The sequence below is a fragment of the Schistocerca gregaria genome, unplaced genomic scaffold, assembly GCF_023897955.1.
Source record: "Schistocerca gregaria isolate iqSchGreg1 unplaced genomic scaffold, iqSchGreg1.2 ptg000763l, whole genome shotgun sequence".
In the NCBI taxonomy this organism is placed as follows: domain Eukaryota; kingdom Metazoa; phylum Arthropoda; class Insecta; order Orthoptera; family Acrididae; genus Schistocerca; species Schistocerca gregaria.
The window spans coordinates 30,102-52,247 of NW_026062134.1; the positions used below are offsets into that span (position 1 = coordinate 30,102).

A 22,146-nucleotide genomic window follows, 5' to 3' on the forward strand; every position below is an offset into this window, starting at 1 on the left:
AAACTGACAGATTTAGAGGTTGGGTGGATGCCGTTGAAGGTGACAACAGAAAGGCGCGATGTAAACAGTGTTACTTTATTGTTGCCTGCAGTAGAAGCGAACTCGAAAAACATGCTTATCGAGTTAAACACATTAAACATGCTGAAACTATGCAAAGGAACAAAACTGTTGATGATTGTTTTCGAAAATGTTTGATGAAAGCAAACGTGCGGAAAAAGCGACAAACAGCTGAACTAAGATTAGCAACTTTCTTCTCTGAGCATATCGTTGCATTTTCGACAGTGGGCCAACTTGTTCCTGTGTTAAAAGATGTTTTCTCTGACTTCAAAATTGCTTCAGAGATGACTTGAGGTCGTATGAAGTGTGCCAATACAGTGAAAAATGCTATTGCAAAGGTGGAAACTGATAAAACGTTTCAGTATCTAAAGGAAATTTTCTATTTTAGTGAACGAGAGTACCAACATATCAGATAGCAAACATACATACGTTTTAGTGAAATATGTGTCGCCAGTTGATGGGTACATAAAAACTCAACTTCTGATGTCGAAACCTCTGGATGCCAAAAACTGCTCGGAAGAAAATCTATTCATAGCTCATAAAGTAAGACTTAAATGCACTGATTTCTATATCGCAGCAATCGAATAAATGAAGGATCTACCTATACACGATGAATTTTTTGGAGACTTAAAATTCGTAGAGTCATATATTGCATTAACAGCTGAAAGAAGGTACCAGATAAGGAATATATCACGAATTGCACCGAAGTTTGGAGGACCTGATGTAATTCCCTTTGCAGCTGAATGGAGAAGTCTTCCATTTGTGGCTGAAATAGGAAGAAGGAACTTTCAGAAATTGACTTGGATCGTATGTAGAGTGAAATCTCAAACTTGAAAGATTTCCGGTATCAGTGGTTCAGAATATCAGTAAACTTGCTGATCAGTTTCTTTCACCTCCACATTTTAATGCTGAATCCGAAAGGATATTTTCTATTGGAAGTGATATAAAAAATAGAAAATGCAACAGAATTCGAGGTGAGAAATCAAATTCATATGTTTTGTGAGATGTTTATTTCAAGGAAACGGAATACACTTCACAACTTATTAAGTGGAACAAAAACAACTCATTCTTCACAATAAGAAAAACTTGTATTAAGTGAAAGTTTAACTGTGTGATGGAGACTGAAAGAGGGAGGAGTACGTGTATATCTCTTCGAAAGGAAGGTTGTATTTTCTGAAAGGATAAGCAAGCACTTCAATAATGTAAGTCCTGCATTTACATTATATGATGTAGTATTGCGAGGATGCTGTTATATGTTGTAGTTGCATTTTAAACTCTACTACTAGTTTATCGTGCTGCGTGTGGAATCGTAAGCCATTATTTCTTTTGTATACCTATTGTCTCTCTCTCTCTTCCGCTCTCTATCTCTGTCTCTCTCTCTCACACACACTCACTTTTCCTAGGCATCATGTGTTTTACCTTACCATGGGACACTTTATACAGAAAAGGGACATTTTGAGTAACAAGTTGGGACTTATAGCTTCAGAGGTTGGCATCACTGGTACTTAAAAAAAAGCAGGACAGACGACAATCGTCACTTTTAATCGATGTTCCGTGGTCGTCACTTTTTTAAAAAGTTTGTTGTGTGGAGTACATTTTTAAAATCAAGATGTGAGTGATCTAACAAGTGTCTCTTGACCGTTGACTCCGCTTAGCTCTTTTTTTTCTTATTACACGTAGTTAGGTTTAATGTTTGCGTTATAATATGATTGAGCAAAATGTAAAAGAGTGGCATGAAAATACTACTCTGCGGTTAACAAGTCGAGTTCTAGGCGAAAGAAAAATCGTATGTATTCGTGGTTGCGATATGCAGCGGACGATGCCGTAATACAGTTCGACGTTAAAGATTTATGACGAACCAGGGCTGGAACAGCTAGTTGAGTATCGCAGTTGTGAATAACGTTGTTTGGGATTTACCGGTATTATTAAAATGATTCACAAAACTGCGTTGTTTGATGTACTTGGGAGGCATAATATGAAATTCAGTAACAGAATTTATAAATTGAACTTCATATAAGTTTAGTATGACTTGTGTAACCGCAGCTTCTTATGCGCAAATGTTACATAGTGCTGTTCTCAGGAAAGTGTTGTTGTTGTTGTCTTCAGTCTGAGACTAGTTTGATGCAGCTCTCCATGCTACTCTATCCTGTGCAAGCTCCATATCTCAGTACCTACTGCAGCCTACATCCTTCTGAATCTGCTTAGTGTATCCATGTCTTGGACTCCCTCCACGATTGTTTCCCTCCACACTCCCCATTAATACTAAATTTGTGATCCCTTGATGCCTCAGAACATGTCCTACCAACCGATCCCTTCTTCTAGTCAAGTTGTGCCACAAGCTTCTCTTCTCCCCAATCCTCTTCAATACCTCCTCATTACTTATGTGATCTACCCACCTAATCTTCAACTTTCTTCTGTGGCACCACATTTCGAAAGCTTCTATTCTCTTCTTGTCCAAACTATTTATCGTCCATGTTTCACTTCCATACATGCCTACACTCCATACAAGTACTTTCAGAAACTCCTTTCTGACACTTAACTCTATACTTGATGTTAACAAAGTTCTCTTCTTCAGAAACGCTTTCCTTGACATTTCCAGTCTACATTTTATATCCTCTCTATTTCGACAATCATCAGTTATTTTGCTCTGCAAATAGCAAAACTCCTTTACTACTTTAAGTGTCTCGTTTCCTGATCTAATTCCCTCAGCATCACCCAACTTAATTTGACTACATGCCATTATCCTCGTTTTCCTTCTGTTGATGTTAATCTTATATCCTGTCCATTCCATTCAACTGCTCTTCCAAGTCCTTTGCCGTCTCTGACAGAATTACAATGTCATCGGCGAACCTCAAAGTTTTTATTTCTTCTCCCTGGATTTTACTCCGAATTTTTCTTTTTTTTTTTCCCCCTTACTGCTTGCTCAATATAGAGATTGAATAACATCGGGGAGAGGGTACAACCCTGTCTCACTCCCTTCCCAACCAATGCTTCCCTTTCATGCCCCTCAACTCTTATCAATCCCATCTGGTTTCTGTACTAATTGTAAATAGCCTTTCGCTCCCTGTATTTTACCCCTGCCACCTTTAGAATTTGAGAGTATTACAGTCAACATTGTCAAAAGCTTTCTCTAAGTCTACAAATGCTAGAAACGTAGGTTTGCCCTTCCTTAATCCAGCTTCTAAGATAAGTCGTAAGGTCAGTATTGCCTCACGTGTTTCAATATTTCTACGGATTCCAAACTGATCTTCCCCAAGGTTGGCTTCTACCAGTTTTTCCATTTGTCTGTAGAGAATTCGCGTTAGTATTTTGCAGCTGTGACTTATTAAGCTGATAGTTCGGTAATTTTCACATCTGTCAACACCTGTTTTCTTTGGGATTGGAATTATAATATTCTTCTTGAAGTCTGAGGGTATTTCACCTGTCTCATTCATTTTGCTCACCAGATGGTAGAGTTTTGTCAGGACTGGCTCTCCCATGGCCGTCAGTAGTTCTAATGGAATGTTGTCTACTCCCGGGGCCTTGTTTCGACTCAGGTCTTTCAGTGCTCTGTCAAACTCTTCACGCAGTATCATATCTCCCATTTCATCTTCATCTACATCCTCTTCCATTTCCATAACATTGTCCTCAAGTACATCGCCCTTGTATATACCCTCTATTCACTCCTTCCACCTTTCTGATTTCCCTTCTTTGCTTAGAACTGGGTTTCCATCTGAGCTCTTGACATTCATACAAGTGGCTCTCTTTTCTCCAAAGGTCTCTTTAATTTTCCTATAGGCAGTATCTCTCTTACCCCTCGTGAGAAAAGCCTCTACATCCTTGAATTTGTCCTCTAGCCATGTCTGCTTAGCCATTTTGCACTTCCTATCGGTATCATTTTTGAGACGTTTCTATTCCCTTTTGCCTGCTTCATTTATTGCGTTTTTATATTTTCTTGTTTCATTATTTAAATTCAATATTTCTTCTGTTACCTAAGGATTTCTACTAGCCCTTGTATTTTTACCTAGCCCTACTTGATCCTCTGCCGCCTTCACTACTTCATCCGTCACAGCTACCCATTCTTCTTCTACTGTATTTCTTTCCCCCATTCCTGTCAATTGTTCCTTTGTGCTGTCCCTGAAACTCTGTACAACCTCTGGTTTAGTCAGTTTATTCGGGTCCCATCTCCTTATATTCCCACATTTTTGCAGTTTCTTCAGTTTTAATCTACAGTTCATAACCAATAGATTGTGGTTAGAGTCCACATCTGCCCCTGGAAATGTCTTGCAATTTAAAACCTGACTCCTAAATCTCTGTCTTACCATTATATAATATATGTGATACCTTTTAGTATCTCCAGTATTCTTCCATGTATACAACCTTCTTTTATGATTCTTGAACCAAGTGTTAGCTATGATTAAGTTGTGCTCTGTGTAAAATTCTACCAGGCGGCTTCATCTTTCATTTCTTACCCCCAATCCATATTCACCTACTATGTTTCCTTCTCTTCCTTTTCCTATGCTCGAATTCCAGTCACCCATGACTATTAAATTTTCATCTCCCTTCACTACCTGAATAATTTGTTTTATCTCATCATACATTTTTTCAATTTCTATGTCATCTGCAGAGCTAGTTTGCATATAAACTTGTACTACTGTAGTAGGTGTGGGCTTCGTGTCTATCTTGGCCACAATAATGCGTTCACTATGCTGTTTGTAGTAGTTTACCCGTACTCCTATTTTCTTATTCATTATTAAACCTACTCCTGCATTACCCCTATGTGATTTTGTATTTATAACCCTGTATTCATCTGACCAAAAGTCTTATTCCTACTGCCACCAAACTTCTCTAATTCCCACTATGTCTAACTTTAACCTATCTATTTCCTCTTTAAATTTTCTAACCTACCTGCCCGATTAAGGGATCTGACATTCCATGCTCCGATTCGTAGGATGCCAGTTTTCTTTCTCCTGATAACAACGTCCTCTTGAGTAGTCCCCACCCGGAGATCCGAATGGGGGACTATTTTACCTCCGGAATATTTTACCCAAGAGGACACCATCATTTAACCATACAGTAAAGGTGCATGCCCTTGGGAAAAATTACGGCCGTAGTTTTCCATTGCTTTCAGCCGTTCGCAGTACCAGCACAGCAAGGCCGTTTTGGTTAGTGTTACAAGGCCAGATCAGTCAATCATCCAGACTGTTGCCCCTGCAACTACTGAAAAGGCTGCTGCCCCTCTTCAGGAACCATACGTTTCCAGTGTGCCCTGATATGAAACTTCCTGGCATATTAAAACTGTGTGCCCGACCGAGACTCGAACTCGGGACCTTTGCCTTTCGCGGGCAAAGGTCCCGAATTCGAGTCTCGGTTGGGCACACAGTTTTAACCTGGCAGGAAGTTTCAACCATAGGTTTGTCGGGCCTCTCAACAGATACCCGTCCGTAGTGGTTGCACCTACGGTACGGCTATCGCTGAGGCACGCAAGCCTCCCTACCAACGGCAAGGTCCATGGTTCATGGGGGGCTCAGGAAAGTATGGGTCTATATAGTGCACAACGTGAATGAGTGTGCCCCCTGTCACCACATGTTGTGTAGTTCGCATCTGTGATGCTGATTTTGTTTAGGTAGTTCGCGTGTCTTCTTTATAATATTGCTCAAAGTTGTGTTTGTGGAGGCTTAAATCGTGTTCTTGCACAGAGCTATGTAGGTTTAGTAGAGATGATGCGCATCTGCCTTTACCATAACTTCACTTGTAGTGTTTTTTGTTTAATCTAAATTCAGTTGACTCTTAATTCTAGCGTAGCCCAAGTTCTTGAGTCAACAGAAGTGTGCGATTCCACCTGTCTGCTTTGACCCATGACATATGGATGTTGTGCTTAGATTAGATTAGTTTTTCATTCTATAGATCCGTGCTGAGGCGATCCTCATGGATGTGGAACATGTCAATTTTTTTAAGCTGAAATAACAATACTAATGGTATGAGTATATACAATTCATTTGTTTTTATTAAAAAATGCCAGTGAAGTAGGAGTTGGCCACTAGTAAGTCTTTCAGTGAGATAAGGGTGTTGTCGTGTGTGACGTCATGACGGTGCGGAGCTTGGTTTGAGAGTGTGGCGTGTTTGTAGATGTCGTCGTGTTGTGGTTTGTGGTGCCTTCTGCTGGTATGTTCTGGGTTTTCTTTTGTTTGGTGTATCGGGCTCAGTTTGCTGTTTCTCAGTGTCGACTGCTGTTTGCGTATTTTTGAAGTGGAATTCATTTCAGTGAGTTAACAGTTTTGTGGTTTTGTGTGAAGGTTAATGTAGTGATGAACGCCGTACGTCGGGTGGTATTGTTATTAACTTTAATCAGTTGTGGTTTTTTGTTCAGGAATGGATATGAAAGATGGGGGACACAGCTTAGTGCTGATTAAGTTCCTGCAGCTTTTTGGCCTAATTTTCGAGGTGGTGAAGTGTGGCGTGTGCCGTGAAGCAATGAAGTTGGTTAAAGTTCCGGCCTCTCGGACCAGGGACGATAATATGTGGCGCTCTCGGAAAGACGACATATGCGTGAGATTGTACTTGTTACTTATTATTATTGTTATAGATCCCCAGAGAATTTTTGCGCGCATGAAACTGGTGTGAGTGAGAGGAGCGTTCTGGATTGGTATTCGTTTTGTTGTGAAGTGTGTTCAGAATTTATTAAATACAGGGGTAATTTGGGGAGCATGGGGTTGTTGTGGAGGTGGACGAGTCACAGTTTGGGAAAATGAAGTATGGGAGAGGAAGGTCTGTGGCTGGTCTTCGTGTGTGGTGGTTTGTTGTTCCGAGGGTGGGGGTTCCGAATGTGTTTTTAGGGTTGTGGAAGGGAGGTCCAAGGCCGAATTAGTGGGGTTAATTGAGGAATATATAGAGCCGTGGTCCACAATAGTTCATCATGCTTTTTCTTCGTATAGGGGGTTGGGTGAGAGGGGATTTAATCATTTAGTAGCGAACCATAGTTTAGAGCTTAAGAATTATGAGACAGGGGCCTGTAGTAATACAATAGAGAAGATGTGGGGGACAGTTAAGTCAGTTCTTTGGAGGGGGAAGAGGAGCTCTTCCAAATTTCAGTCTCATTTATATAAGTACTGTTGGCGGAAGAGTGTCACAGAGGGCTATTTTGTTGTTAGGGCCTTCTTAAGGGCTGTGGGTAAAATGTATAGCCCGAAGGTGGTTGGTTAGGCTGGTCTGGGTAGGTAGGTAGGTAGGTAGGTGGGTGGGTGGTTTATTTTGTTGTAGAGTATTTAAGAGGTGGGAGTGTGTTTGTTATTTGTTTTAGTTGTGTAGGATCTATTTTGTATAAGTTTTTGTTGAGTTGTAGTGTGTGACTGAGATTTTTTATGTTGCATTTGGTTTTTGTTTGTGGGTTTTTTATTTTGTGGTCAGGGGGAAGGTTGGGTTGGTTGGGGACAGGTTGAGGTGGCTGATGCTTTTGGTTTAGTACTTTTTGTGTTTGTTTGTTTTTCGGTGTATTTTCGTCTTTAAAATATGCATGTAACTACTTTATAAGCACCAGATTGGAATTGTCGTTTATGGTAGTTTCCGCCATATTTGTGGCGTCATGGGTCAAAGCAGACGGGTGGGATCGGACGCTTCCGTATTTCCCATTTTTGTTCCTGGTATTGTATGTATGAGCTGAGCTGTCTGTTGGAAAAGGAGATACATTATTTAGGACAATTCCATTAAGGAGTAAATAAACTGAGAGGCAGTAGTAAGTATATCCAGTTCTTTGAAGAGGTTTCTACAGGACGTCCGTGAATTTACTCCATAAATAATATGTATTACACGCTTTTGGACTCTGAAAACTTTTGTTTGACTTGAAGAGTTACCCCAAAATATTATGCCATATGACATTATGGAATGAAAGTATGCAAACTTTTTCATTTTTATGTCGCCTGTCTCTGCTAACACCCGAATTACAAACACAGATTTGTTAAGACGTTTCTGCAGTTCTGTGTTGTGCTCCTCCCAACTGAATTTATTATCAAGTTGTAATCCAAGGAATTTAAGACTGTCAGCCTCTTCCTTTTGCTCTTCTTTGTGTGGTGTGTGACATTACGGCACAAAGTTTACTTTATGAGTTGGTTGTATTTTTAGATGACATTTAGTGTTTGATTGTGCGCTCTGGTGGTGTGTGTGCACGCACGCGTGGTGTGTCATGGTGTATTGGGTTCATTTGAGCTTTGGTGTTGGAAGAGGGGAGTTGTTGGCAATGTTCATGACCTAAGGATTGAAAATGTTTTCAGTGAGTTATCAGTTTTTTGTGTTCTATTTACGTATTCGCGTTTTCGATTGGTTTGCTGTTTGTGGTGCTGTAAGACGTTTAATTTGTTGTGTGGATTCTCTTTTTATGCATGAATATGACGATAAAGTGAAATAGCGCCATGTTGCGGGTGGAGATGGGAGAGGATATGTTGTCCTCGATTAAATTCCTGCAGCTGTTTGGATTAATAGCAGAATTTGTGAAGTGTGGCGTTTTGCCAAGAGAACATGCGGTTGGCGAAAGTTCCGGCATCTCTGACCACGGACGTGCACATGTGTCGGTGTCAGAAGGACAACGTTTGGATCTCCCTTAGACGCGGTACCTGTTTCGAGAAATCTAGGTCGGCTGTGAGAGATTGTTTTCATCACTTACTATTTTTGTTTTAGGTTCTCTATTAGTTTTTGTGTGTATGCGACTGTTGTGAGTGAGAGGATGGTGTTAGATTGGTTTTCTTTTTGTAAGATTGGTTTTCTTTTTGTAGGGCAGTGTGTTCTGAGTATGTCAGTATAAGAGTAAGTTGGGTGAGCTGGAGTTAGTGTTTGATATAGAAGAGTCACAGTTTGGGAAGAGAGAAGTATGGGAGGGGTACGTCTCTGCTTTGTTAGTTACTTTGTGGTGTGGGTATGCCGATCATGTTTTCACGGTTTTGGAGGGGTGCACTAAGAGGGACTTGAAGGGTTAATTGAGGAGTAGATTGAGGAGGGGAGTACTGTAGTTTCAGTTGCTTTTTCATCATACAGGGGTTTGGAGAAGAGGGGTTTTGATCATTTAGTTGTAAAGCATAGTTTAGAGTTTAAAAATTACAAAACTGGTGCATGTGCTAATGCAATTGAGGTGTTTTTGGGGGGGTGATGGTTAAATCAGTTATAAGGAAGAGAAGAGTGGCTCTTCTAACCTGCCACATCTCATTTAGATGAGTATTGATGTTGGAAGTTTGTCCCTGGGCATTATTGTATTTTTCGTTTTCTTCTTTGGGCAGTAGTGAAGATGTACGGGTTAGTGGTTAGTTGTTGGCGTTTGGTATGTGGGGGTGCAGTGGGGGGGGGGGGGTGATTGTGGGTAATGGGTGTGTATGTTTTGTGTGTTTATCGTGTATCGATTGTTTTTAATTTCTGTGGGGAAGTTTGATGTTTGGGTTTTGGGTTGGTGTGGATTTGGTTTTATTTATCGCAGTTGCAGGTGTTTGGTTTTTGGTATCATTGGCTGTGGTTGGCCTACATAGGTCAAGGGAAAGGTTTCATTCCAATATTTGTCATCTGATAATGAAGCCGAAGAGGATGTCATGGCAAAAATTATTGTGGGCACAAAATGTAAAGTGTGTTGCTGTAAGAGTAATTTACTTGTCAAGAACTATCACTAATTCTCTGTGAAGTTTTATGAAATGTCTCATTTTGGATTTTATCAAAGTATTGTCATGAAGTACTGTCATCTGGTATCATCATGAGGGGGCAATTCTAGGTATGTGCATTACATCTTGTTGTTGCAGCATGTGGTCATTAGAGCAAATGCTAAATGTTCATATATAGAGCACATTAGAAGCCAACATTCTGCGAGCTAAAGATAATGAAGGCAGTAAACTTTTGTTCTGCTGTACATTGTACCAAGCAGTAGTTGGCAGAAGTAAAATGTTGAGGAAATATGTTACGCTCTACAAGAAACAATACATATTTAAATACATGATAGTAAGGGTTTAGCTTTTAGTTGTTAGTATGTAGGTAACATATTATTCAATAAAATAGCACTATTTGTCTTAAGTATTTACTGAGCATATTTATAAACATAATGTGCTTGGCTCTTTGCCTGCCCATTCTGCAATGTGAAGGGAAAATGATTAAATGTAATTGCAGTACTTAACCTACTCTTCTTTTACATAGGGTAATGTAACATTTATTGACATTATCTGTTGGTGTAATGGCACCATTTGCCCTAATGACATAGTAATAAAATTATTATTGTTAAATTATCCTTCAGGTATGTCACATGGAGCACTTAACTAAACAAACTTCGTTCTCGGCTAGAGTTTGAAGCAAGCTATTGAACTGTCCACCATTCCACCACCTTCCAGGACCACCCACTGTAACTGTTTTGAAGCTACAGTTGCTTGCACCATTCTCCCAGAGGTGGACTTGGGGATGTATTTGGGGGAGGAGTGAAACAGTCTGTCAGAACTAGTCATACAGCAGTAAGTAAAAATTGTCCGATTTTTGCTTTGTGACTGCTAAGTAACTCATGTTTTTTATTGCATGCTGTATCTAATTTGTTAACTTGCATTATAAAAATAAAATCTTTAATCAATACCTCCTACTTTGGTTGCACATTTACCATTTGCATTGGTAGCTTGCTAGCTACTTCCATGTTATATATGATGTATTCACAATGTGATATGGATTATGTGTAAGCTGAACAGCAGATTGCATGGCAGAAGTCCAGTGACACTGTACCTGTCCCTTACTTTGTGTGCTGCAGTTCATATTTATGCAATGAATGATGGACAGCGAACATAGCAAATAGCGAGTGGGACTGTCACATTCCAACCAAACCTCAGGCTCAGGCTTTGCCACAGGTCACTTTGTCACCACACCTAGTTTTCTTCTCGCTGTTCACACTGAAAACAAACGCAGTTGTTCAGTTGCAATCACTCATTTCGCAGTTGCCGACTGCATCGTGCAACAGAAGATCCAGGACATTGTAACTACATTTAGACTCTTGCACAGATAATTTAAAAAATATATGAAGTAGTTTAAGAATCATGAAAGAAGGTTGTATACGTGGAACAACCCTGGAGATACTAAAAGGTATCAGATAGATTATATAATGGTAAGACAGAGATTTAGGAACCAGGTTTTAAGTTGTAAGACCTTTCCAGGGGCAGATGTGGACTCTGACCACAATCTATTGGTTATGACCTGTAGATTAAAACTGAAGAAACTGCAAAAATGTGAGAAATTAAGGAGATGGGACCTGGATAAACTGAAAGAACCAGAGGTTGTACAGAGTTTCAGAGAGAGCATAAAGGAACAATTGACAGGAATAGGGGAAAGAAATACAGTAGAAGAAGAATGGGTAGCTCTGAGGGATGTAGTAGTGAAGGCAGCAGAGGATAAAGTAGGTACAAAGACGAGGGCTGCTAGAAATCCTTGGGTAACAGAAGAAATATTGAATTTAATTGATGAAAGGAGAAAATATAAAAATGCAGTAAATGAAGCAGGTAAAAAGGAATACAAACGTCTCAAAAATGAGATCGACAGGAAGTGCAAAATGGCTAAACAGGGATGGCTAGAGGACAAATGTAAGGATGTAGAAGCTTATCTCACTAGGGGTAAGATAGATACTGCCTACAGGAAAATTAGAGACCTCTGGAAAAAAGAGAACAACTTGTATGAATATCAAGAGCTCAGATGGAAACCCAGTTCTAAGCAAAGGAGGAAAAGCAGAAAGGTGGAAAGAGTTCATAGAGGGTCCATACAAGGGCGCTGTACTTGAGGACAATATTATGGAAATAGAAGAGGATGTAGATGAAGACGAAATGGGAGATACGATACTGCGTGAAGAGTTTGACAAAGCACTGAAAGACCTGAGTAGACAACATTCCATTAGAACTACTGACGGCCTTGGGAGAGCCAGTCATGACAAAACTCTACCAGCTGGTGAGCAAGATGTATGAGACAGGCGAAATACCCTCAGACTTCAAGAAGAATATAATAATTCCAATCCCAAAGAAAGCAGGTGCTGACAGCTGTGAAAATTACCGAACTATCAGTTTAATAAGCCACGGCTGCAAAATACTAACGCGAATTCTTTACAGACGAATGGAAAAACTGGTAGATGCAGACCTCGGGGAGGATCAGTTTGGATTCCGTCGAAATGTTGGAACACGTGAGGCAATACTGACATTACGACTTATCTTAGAAGAAAGATTAAGAAAAGGCAAACCTACGTTTCTAGCATTTGTAGACTTAGAGAAAGCTTTTGACAATGTTGACTGGAATACTCTTTTTCAAATTCTAAAGGTGGCAGGGGTAAAATACAGGGAGCGAAAGGCTATTTATAATTTGTACAGAAACCAGATGGCAGTTATAAGAGTCGAGGGACATGAAAGGGAAGCAGTGGTTGGGAAAGGAGTGAGACAGGGTTGTAGCCTCTCCCCGATGTTATTCAATCTGTATATTGAGCGAGCAGTAAAGGAAACAAAAGAAAAATTTGGAGTAGGTATTAAAATTCATGGAGACGAAGTAAAAACTTTGAGGTTCGCCGATGACATTGTAATTCTGTCAGAGACGGCAAAGGACTTGGAAGAGCAGTTGAACGGAATGGACAGTGTCTTGAAAGGAGGATATAAGATGAACATTAACAAAAGCAAAACGAGGATAATGGAATGTAGTCAAATTAAATCGGGTGATGCTGAGGGAATTAGATTAGGAAATGAGACACTTAAAGTAGTAAAGGAGTTTTGCTATTTAGGAAGTAAAATAACTGATGATGGTTGAAGTAGAGAGGATATAAAATGTAGACTGGCAATGGCAAGGAAAGTGTTTCTGAAGAAGAGAAATTTGTTAACATCAAATATAGATTTATGTATCAGGAAGTCGTTTCTGAAAGTATTTGTTTGGAGTGTAGCCATGTATGGAAGTGAAACATGGACGATAACTAGTTTGGACAAGAAGAGAATAGAAGCTTTCGAAATGTGGTGCTACAGAAGAATACTGAAGATAAGGTGGATAGATCATGTAACTAATGAGGAGGTATTGAATAGGATTGGGGAGAAGAGAAGTTTGTGGCACAACTTGACTAGAAGAAGGGATCGGTTGGTAGGACATGTTTTGAGGCATCAAGGGATCACAAATTTAGCATTGGAGGGCAGCGTGGAGGGTAAAAATCGTAGAGGGAGACCGAGAGATGAGTATACTAAGCAGATTCAGAAGGATGTAGGTTGCAGTAGGTACTGTGAGATGAAGCAGCTTGCACAGGATAGAGTAGCATGGAGAGCTGCATCAAACCAGTCTCAGGACTGAAGACAACAACAACAACAACAACAACATGAAGTAGTGCAAGTTACACTTTCCTTCTACTGTTGTAGTTGTGAATGTCGCTGTCACTTTCAGAATGAGGTGAATTTTTGCAGACTTAATCAGTGAATGAATGCAATTTGAGGCTTTGGTTGTGTCCCTAATTGCTTAGAGATGTCCGCAATACAGAATATTCTCCCCCAGAACATTAGCGAATGAATGACTGTCCCCCAGAGTTGGCCAGTTTGACATTTTTATCAATATTTGCACCTAAGAACTTGGTAGTTTCTACCCGATTTATTATATTCTGTTAGTATGCTTATATTAATAGGTGATGAACTTTGTTTGCAATGGCAAACTGGATGATTTATGTTTCCCAAAGTTTGCAGTAGGTACATTTGTCCAAAACCAGTTAATAACTTGAAGGAAAATATTGTTTTTCCTGTTTATGCTTTTTGCTTAGCTTGACAAGACATCATCTGTGTGCATAAGGAAATAATTTTGTTTTCAAATCAGTTTTCACAAGTGATCTCATACTGGACCCAAAGTGCTTACACATGGGCAGGTTTTTAAAACAGTGACAAAAATAAATGATAATACACATGCAGACCATAAATTACAAGCATATTGACACTAGTAACTGTTAACCCACAAATTATGTCACAAACAATATTATGATTATGATGATGACACAGAAAGAAAAGGCAATAAATTAGAATCATAGTTTATGCGAGTAACTAAAACGGTGAGGGAGAACCTTCAACGTCTACTGCAATACTCCAAATCATAAACTCGTGACATTATAGGATCACAGTAATTTTTCATAGGATATATTGAATCTAATGCGACTACAATGGAAAAAGAGGTTTTTGGCAGGACAAACTAAACACTAATGAAACAGCCACAAGAATGAGAAAAATAGTAAACAAGCAATGCATGGTTTACAGACTCAAACGCCTTGTGTAACTTTTCTGCGTCCTGTTTTTAGAGGACCTGGACATCATGAGGGCCCAAAAGATGGAATTCTTTATTTACTAAATTTCTTTGAACCTTCCTGAGTCTAAAAATATATGATTTACCTATAGGACCTCATTGTTTTCACGTTTAAATGCCTTTGTGAAGTACTTCAGTGACCAGCTGTCACACTACTGTGAAACACAGAACATTGCTTACAGTGTCTCATTATTTAATTTTGGCACAGTGTTTCCATAGCAACTCATTTGTGTAATATCCTTGAACATATTGACTATGAGCTGGGATTTATTGGAATCAGTTTCTGTTCATACAAATAGATTACTTGAATTTACTTGTGTTTTTCTTGTGCATTGGTGTTCGCAAGTCAGCTTTTTAGATGTCTGTGCTGGACGCCGTATGTCTTGATGATGGAGTAATGAGCAGATTGAAAAGTGCAGGCAGCATGTTGCTGGAGCTGAAAAAGTTGAAGTGTGACAAAGCGGGTCAGAATAACAGAAAAGAAAGAAAAACACTAAAAAGAATGGAAAAGGACACCCAGAATCAACAGATTGTAGAGCTGGAATGTTTTGGACATGTTATCATTGAATATATCTACATCTACATGGATACTCTGCAAATCACATTTAAGTGCCTGGCAGAGGGTTCATCGAACCACCTTCACAATTCTGTTATTACAATCTCTTACAGCATGCGGAAAAAGCGAACACCTGTATCTTTCCATACAAGCTCTGATTTCCCTTATTTTATCGTGATGGTCGTTTCTCCCTATGTAGATCGGTATCAACAAAATACTTTCAAATTTGTAGGAGAAAGTTGTCAATTTGAATTTCCTGAGAAGATCCCATCTCAATGAAAAACACCTTTCTTTTAATGATGTCCAGCACAAATACTATATCATTTCAGTTACTCTCTCTCCCAATTTCACGATAATACAAAACATGCTGCCCTTCTTTGAACTTTTTCAATATGCTCTGTCAGTCCTATCTAGTAAGGATCATCTCATTAGATCTGTGACATTTTCCAAGTGTCCTGCCAATAAAATGCAGCCTTTGGTTAGCCTTCTCCACAACATTTTCTGTGTTTTCCTTCCAATTCAATTTGTTCGTAATTGTAATTCCTAGGTATTTAGTTGAATTTAAGGCCTTGAGATTTGACTGATTTATCGTGTAACCAAAGTTCAATGAATGTCTTTTAGCAGTCATGTGCATGACTTCACACTTCACGTTATTTATGGTCAACTGCCAATTTTTGCATCATTCAGATATCTTTTCTAGATCGTTTCGCAATTTGTTTTGATCTTCTGATGACTTTATTAGTCGATAAACGACAGTGTCATCTGCAAACAACCAAAGACGGCTGCTCAGATGGTCTCCCAAATAGTTTATATAGATAAGGAACAACAAAGGCCAATACCACCTTTGGGAGTGCCAGAAATCACTTCTGTTCTACTTAGACTTTCCATCAATTACTATGAACTGTGACCTCTCTTTCAGTAAGTCACAAATCTAGTCACACAACTGAGACGATATTCTGTAAGCACCCAATTTCACTGTAAGCTGCTTGCATTGTACGGTGTCAAAAGCATTCTGGAAATCCAGAATTGCGGAATCAATCTGAAATCCCTTGTCAATAGCACTGAACACTTCGTGTGACCAGTTGTTATCACAGGAACGATGTTTTCTAAACCCATGTTGACTTTGTGTCAATAGACTGTTTTCTTTGAGATAATTCATATATTTGAACACAGTGTATGTTCTAGAAACCTGCTGCTTATCGACATTAATGATATGGGCCTGTAATTAAGTGGATTACTCCTACTACCTTTCTTGAATATTGGTTTGACCTGTACAACTTTTCAGTCTTCGGATACAGATCTTTCATAGAGCGAACAGTTGTATGATTGTTAATTATGGAGCTAATTATCAGCATACTCTGAAAGGAACCTAATTGAATACAGTGTGGACCAGAAGACATCCTTTTATTAAGTGATTTAAGTTGCTTCACTACTCCGATGATATTTACTTGTACGTTACTCATGTTGGCAGCTGTTCTCGATTTGAATTCTGGAATATTTACTTAGTCTTCTTTTGTGAAGACATTTCAGAAGGCTTTGTTTAGTAGGTCTGCTTTGGCAGCACTGTCTTCGATAGTACCTCCATTGTTATTGCGCAGTCAAAGCATTGATTGTGTCTTGCTGCTAACATACTTCATATACGACCAGAATCTCTTTGGATTTTCTGCCAGGTTTTGAGACAGTTTCATTGTGGAAACTTTTATAACCATCTCGATTGAAGTACACGCTAAATTTCAAGCTTCTATAAAGGATCGCAAATCTTGGGGATTTTGTGTCTGTTCAAATTTGGCATGTTTCTTTTGTTGTTCCTGAAGCAAGGTTCAAACCTGTTTTGTGTACCAAGGAGGAGGAGGATCAGCTCTGCCGTTTGTTAATTTATTTGGTATAAATCTCTCAATTCCTGCCAATACTAATTCTTTGAATTCAAGCCACATCTGGTCTGTACTAACATTGTTAATTTTGAAGGAGTGGAGATGATCTCTCAGGAAGGCGTCAAGTGAATTTTTATCTGCTTTTTTCAATAGGTATCTTTTTCATTTATTTTTGGAGGATTTGAGGGTTGTTGTTGTTGTTGTTGTGGTGGTGGTGGTGGTGGTGGTGGTGGTGGTGGTGGTGGTGGTGGTGGTGGTCGTCTTCAGTCCTGAGACGGGTTTGATGCAGCTCTCCATGCTACTCTATCTTGTGCAAGCTTCTTCATCTCCCAGTACCTACTGCAACCTACGTCCTTTTGAATCTGCTTAGTGTATTCATCTCTTGATCTCCCTCTACGATTTTTACCCTCCACGCTGCCCTCCAATGCCAAATCGGTGATCCCTTGATGCCTCAGAATATGCCTTAGCAACCGATCTCTTCTTCTAGTCAAGTCGTGCCACAAACTTCTCTTCTCCCCAATCCTATTCAGTACTTCCTCATTAGTTATGTGATCTACCCATCTAATCTTCAGCATTCTTCTGTAGCACCACAATTAGAAAGCTTCTATTCTCTTCTTGTCTAAGCTATTTATCGTCCATGTTTCACTTTCATACATGGCTACACTCCATACAAATACATTCAGAAAAGACTTCCTGACACTTAAATCGACACTCGATGTTAACAAATTTCTCTTCTTCAGAAACGCTTTCCTTCCCATGGCTAGTCTACATTTTAAATCCTCTCTACTTTGACGATCATCAGTTATTTAGCTCCTCAAGTAGCAAAACTCATTGACTACTTTAATTGTCTCATTTCATAATCTAATTCCCTCAGCATCACCCAACGTAATTCGACTACATTCCATTATCCTCGTTTTGCTTTTGTTGATGTTCATCTTATACCCTCCTTTCAAGACACTGTCCATTCCGTTCAACTGCTCTTTCAAGTCCTTTGCTGTCTCTGACAGAATTACAATGCTGTCTCTGACAGAATTACAATGTCATCGGCGAACCTAAATGTTTTTATTTCTTCTCTGTGGACTTTAATACCTACTTTGAATTTTTCTTTTGTTTCCTTCAATGCTTGTTCAATATACAGATTGAATAACATCAGGGAGAGGCTACAACCCTGTCTCACTCCTTTCCCAACCACTGCTTCCTATTCATGCCCCTAGACTCTAATAACTGCCATCTGGTTTCTGTACAAATTGTAAATAGCCTTTCGCTCCCTGCATTTTACCACTGCCACCTTTAGAATTTGAAAGAGAGTATTCCAGTCAACATTGTCAAAAGCTTTCTTTAAGTCTACAAATGCTAGAAACGTAGGTTTGCCTTTCCTTAATCTTTCTTGTAAGATAAGTCGTAAGGTCAGTATTGCCTCATGTGTTCCAATATTTCTACGGAATCCAAACTCATCTTCCCCAAGGTTGGCTTCTACTGATTTTTCCATTCGCCTGTAAAGAATTTGCGTTAGTATTTTGCAACTCTTGCTTATTAAACTGATTGTTTGGTAATTTTCACATCTGTCAACACCTACTTTCTTTGGTATTGGAATTAATATATGCTTCTTGAAGTCTGAGGGTAATTCGCCTGTCTCATACATCTAGCTCACCAGATGGTAAAGTTTTGTCAGGACTGGCTCTCCCAAAGCTGTCAGTGGTTCTAATGGAATGTTGTCTACTCCCGGGGCCTTGTTTCGACTCAGGTCTATCAGTGCTCTGTCAAACTCTTCACACAGTATTGTATCTCCCATTTCGTCTTCATCTACATTCTCTTCCATTTCCAGAATATTGTCCTCAAGTACATAACCCTTGTAGAGATCCTCTATATACTCATTCCACCTTTCTGCTTTTCCCTTCTGTGCTTAGAACTGGGTTTCCATCTGAGCCTTTGATATTCAAAAGTGGTTCTCTTTTCTCCAAAGGTCTCCTTAATTTTCCTGTAGGCAGTATCTATCTTACCCCTAGTGAGATAAGCCTCTACATCCTTAAATGTGTCCTCTAGCCATCCCTGCTTAGCCATTTAGCACTTCCTGTCAATCTCATTTTTGAGACGTTTCTATTCCTTTTTGCCTACTTCATTTATTGCATTTTTATATTTTCTCCTTTCATCAATTAAATTCAATATTTCTTCTGTTACCCAAGGATTTCTACTAACCCTCGTCTTTTTACATACTTGATCCTCTGCTGCTTTCACTACATCATCCTTCAGAGCTACCCATTCTTCTTCTACTGTATTTGTTTCCTCCATTCCTGTCAATTGTTCCCTTATGCTCTCTCTGAAACTCTGTACAACCTCTGGTTTAATCAGTTTGTCCAGATCCCATCTCCTTAAATTCCCACGTTTTTGCAGTTTCTTCAGTTTTAATCTACATCTCATTTGAGGGTTACAATATTCAGTCTCGCTATGACAATCCTGTGTTCACTAATCCCTGTGTCCGTTTTGATGCTCGTTATTAACTCAGGATTATTTGCTGCTAAGAGGTCAAGTGTGTTTTCACAACCGTTTACTATTCGTGTGGGCTCATGAACTAACTGCTCTGAAATAATTTTCAGAGAATATGTTTAGCACAATTTCAAATGATGTTTTGTGTACTGCTGGAATTAAACATGTATTTTTCGAACATATTGAGGGGTAAATTAGTCACCACCAACTATTATCATATGGGTCGGGTATGTGTTTGAAATAAAACACAAGTTTTCTTTCAACCTTTCAGCAACTGTATCATCTGAATTGAGAGGTCTGTAAAAGGAACCAATTATTATTTATTTCCGGTTGCCAACAATGACCTGTGCCCATAGTAACTCACAGGAACTATCTACTTAGATTTCGCAACGAGATAAACTACTTCCAACAACAATGACACGCCTCTGCCAACTGTGTTTAGCCTATCCATTCAGAACATCATTAGATTCTTCGGAAAAATTTCGGCTGAGCTTATATCTGGCTTTAGCCAGCTTTCCGTGCCTGTAATGATTTGAGCATCAGTGCTTTCTATTCACGCTTGGAGCTCTGGTACTTTCCCAACATGGCTATGACAGTTGACAACTGTTACACTGATGGTTCCTGTATCTATATTCTTCCTATGTTCGGCCTGCACCCTTTGTGACCGAAGCCCTTTTTGTGTTTTCCAGAGACCCTCTGACCTAAAAAACTACCCAATCCACACTCCACAGCCCCTGCTACCCACGTAGCTGCCTCGTTTGCATAATGGACAGCTGACCTATTCAACGGAACACGAAACCCAACCACCCTTTGACACAAGTCGAGGAATTGCAGCCTACACGGTTGCAGAACTGTCTGAGCCTCTTGATTCAGACCCTCTACACGCCTCTGTATCAGAGGTCCACAATTGGTCCTGTTGACTATGCTGCAAATGGTTAGCTCTGCTTTCATCTTGCAAGCAAGACTGGCAGCCTTTACCACTTTTGTTAGCTGCTCAAAACCAGAGATATTCTCTTCTGATCCAAATTGACACACATTATTGGTAACGACATGAGCGGCCACCTGCAGTTGGCTTCACCCTGTACCCTTCATTGCATCTGAGAGGACCCGTTCCACATCTGGAATGACTCCACCCAGTACGCACACAGAGTGCATGTTGAGTTTCTTTCCCTTTTTGGCAGTCGTGTTTCTCAGGAGCACGATAACGAACCTGACATTGCAGCTCCCGACTATCAATAATCCCACCTTCTGTGAATGTCCGGATTTTGCAGGCTCAGAGGTTTCATCTGAAACAGGACAAGTGACAGCATCTGGCTCAGAGACAGTGTCAGCCACAGGCAGCATGTGGAACCTATTTGTCAGACAAACCAGGGAGGTAATAAAGGCATGCAAATCTTTAGTTTTGGTTTCCCATAATCAATGTTTTTGCGGAATTAGGTATCGTTATCTCATTCAAAACTAAAAGTACAAAAACAAAATTTTCCATGAATAATAATATTACTGCTTGTCTACAAAGGGAACCACATTAGTCACCCATGTATTAAGTATTTTATGCTGGAGCATGTCGTATGTTCTTAAATTATTAGGAGAAAAAATAGACTTCTGAAACACATGTTTCTTAAATACACAAAACAACAAATTGGCAAATATCCATGGTTTACTGTTTTAACAATTTACCAATTAAAAGAATAAAATATGTTTTTATCTTTTATTTTGAGTAGTGTGGAAGTACAGTGTATCTAAAATAATAATAATAATTACACACAGTTCAGTACGTAAGATAAAAATCAATGTTCACATCACTAAGTAATCCAAAGTTTTTAAATTTTCTTAAATATACTAAATATAACAATGCAAACAACCAATTCTTGACAAAATTATTTAATTGGTTAGATAATAAATCTACTAACCAAGTGGCGGCAGAACACACACGTGAGACGGTTGCAATTGGTAAGCTTTTGGAGCCATTGGCTCCTTTAGGCAGAAGAGTTGAAGGGGAAGGAAGAAGGGTGAAGTGAAAGGACTGGAGATGTCTTGGAAAAGGGGTAGATTTCAAGAAAGTCACCCAGAACCGCTGGCAGGGGAGACTTTAGGATGAGGAGGAGTTTATGCTTCTCATCTTGTACGCTATGTCTCTCCTAACCCGTGGATCTGGCTGACGTTCCTGAAATCAACCCTTTTTCCTAGACCTCTCCAGTCCTTTCCCTTCACCCATCATCCTTTCTCCTCAAACCTTCTTCCTGAAAGAGGAGCCACTGGCTCAAAAAGCTTGCCAATTACTGCTGTCTTTTATGTGTGTTTTCTGCTGACACTTTACAGTATACTCGGTTTGTCATTAAAGTTACATTCCAGGCTTTTGAGTTATTAAATTTCAAAGTACTATGAAAAACTACAGGCCATTCTGTCGAGGTTCCCTTACATAGGAATGTAGCCAGGTATGTGCTGAACCATGTGTTTCATGCAAGTTGAACTTCTCTATAACAGTGCTGCCATTGGCGCCATCAGATGCCTTTGATAGTTCACAAGAGATCCCCGACTGGTGATAGCTCACAGATTTTAAAGTTGTGATTGACTGAGTACTCCATTACTAGACTCCGGGCAGGATATTGTGCGATTTGCATGGATGAATTTTTGTCTGAAATGCTGGGCAAGTTCATTCGTTTGTTCAGGAGGCGAGGCCACCTCAGTCCACTACTGTCTGCATCTTGTGCTCATCTGGCGGTGATACTGCGACACGCAGCATGGCATCCCGGTCTCCAAGCACTGTAGGTGCAGAAAGAGTTCTGTATAGCCAGGAATGAGAGATTGTTTACAACATAATTAAGTTCCTGTTGGAAGAGGCAAAACGGGGGATAAAAATCCCAATAAAAAGTACCATAGAAGTAATTTAAGCTGCTATGCCTGTTTCACTTTGGA

General features: G+C 39.6%; 1 long non-coding RNA gene across 2 annotated transcripts in view; it reads left to right on the forward strand.

Moving 5' to 3' along the window:
* The first annotated feature begins 1,582 nt into the window (after positions 1–1,582).
* Positions 1,583–22,146, forward strand: part of LOC126321760 (uncharacterized) — a 51,393-nt gene continuing 30,829 nt past the window's right edge. For both annotated transcript variants that reach the window (XR_007558521.1, XR_007558520.1), the window contains exons 1-2: positions 1,583–1,668; positions 10,292–10,502. This is a non-coding gene — a long non-coding RNA (uncharacterized LOC126321760). The remainder of the gene's footprint in view (positions 1,669–10,291; positions 10,503–22,146) is intronic.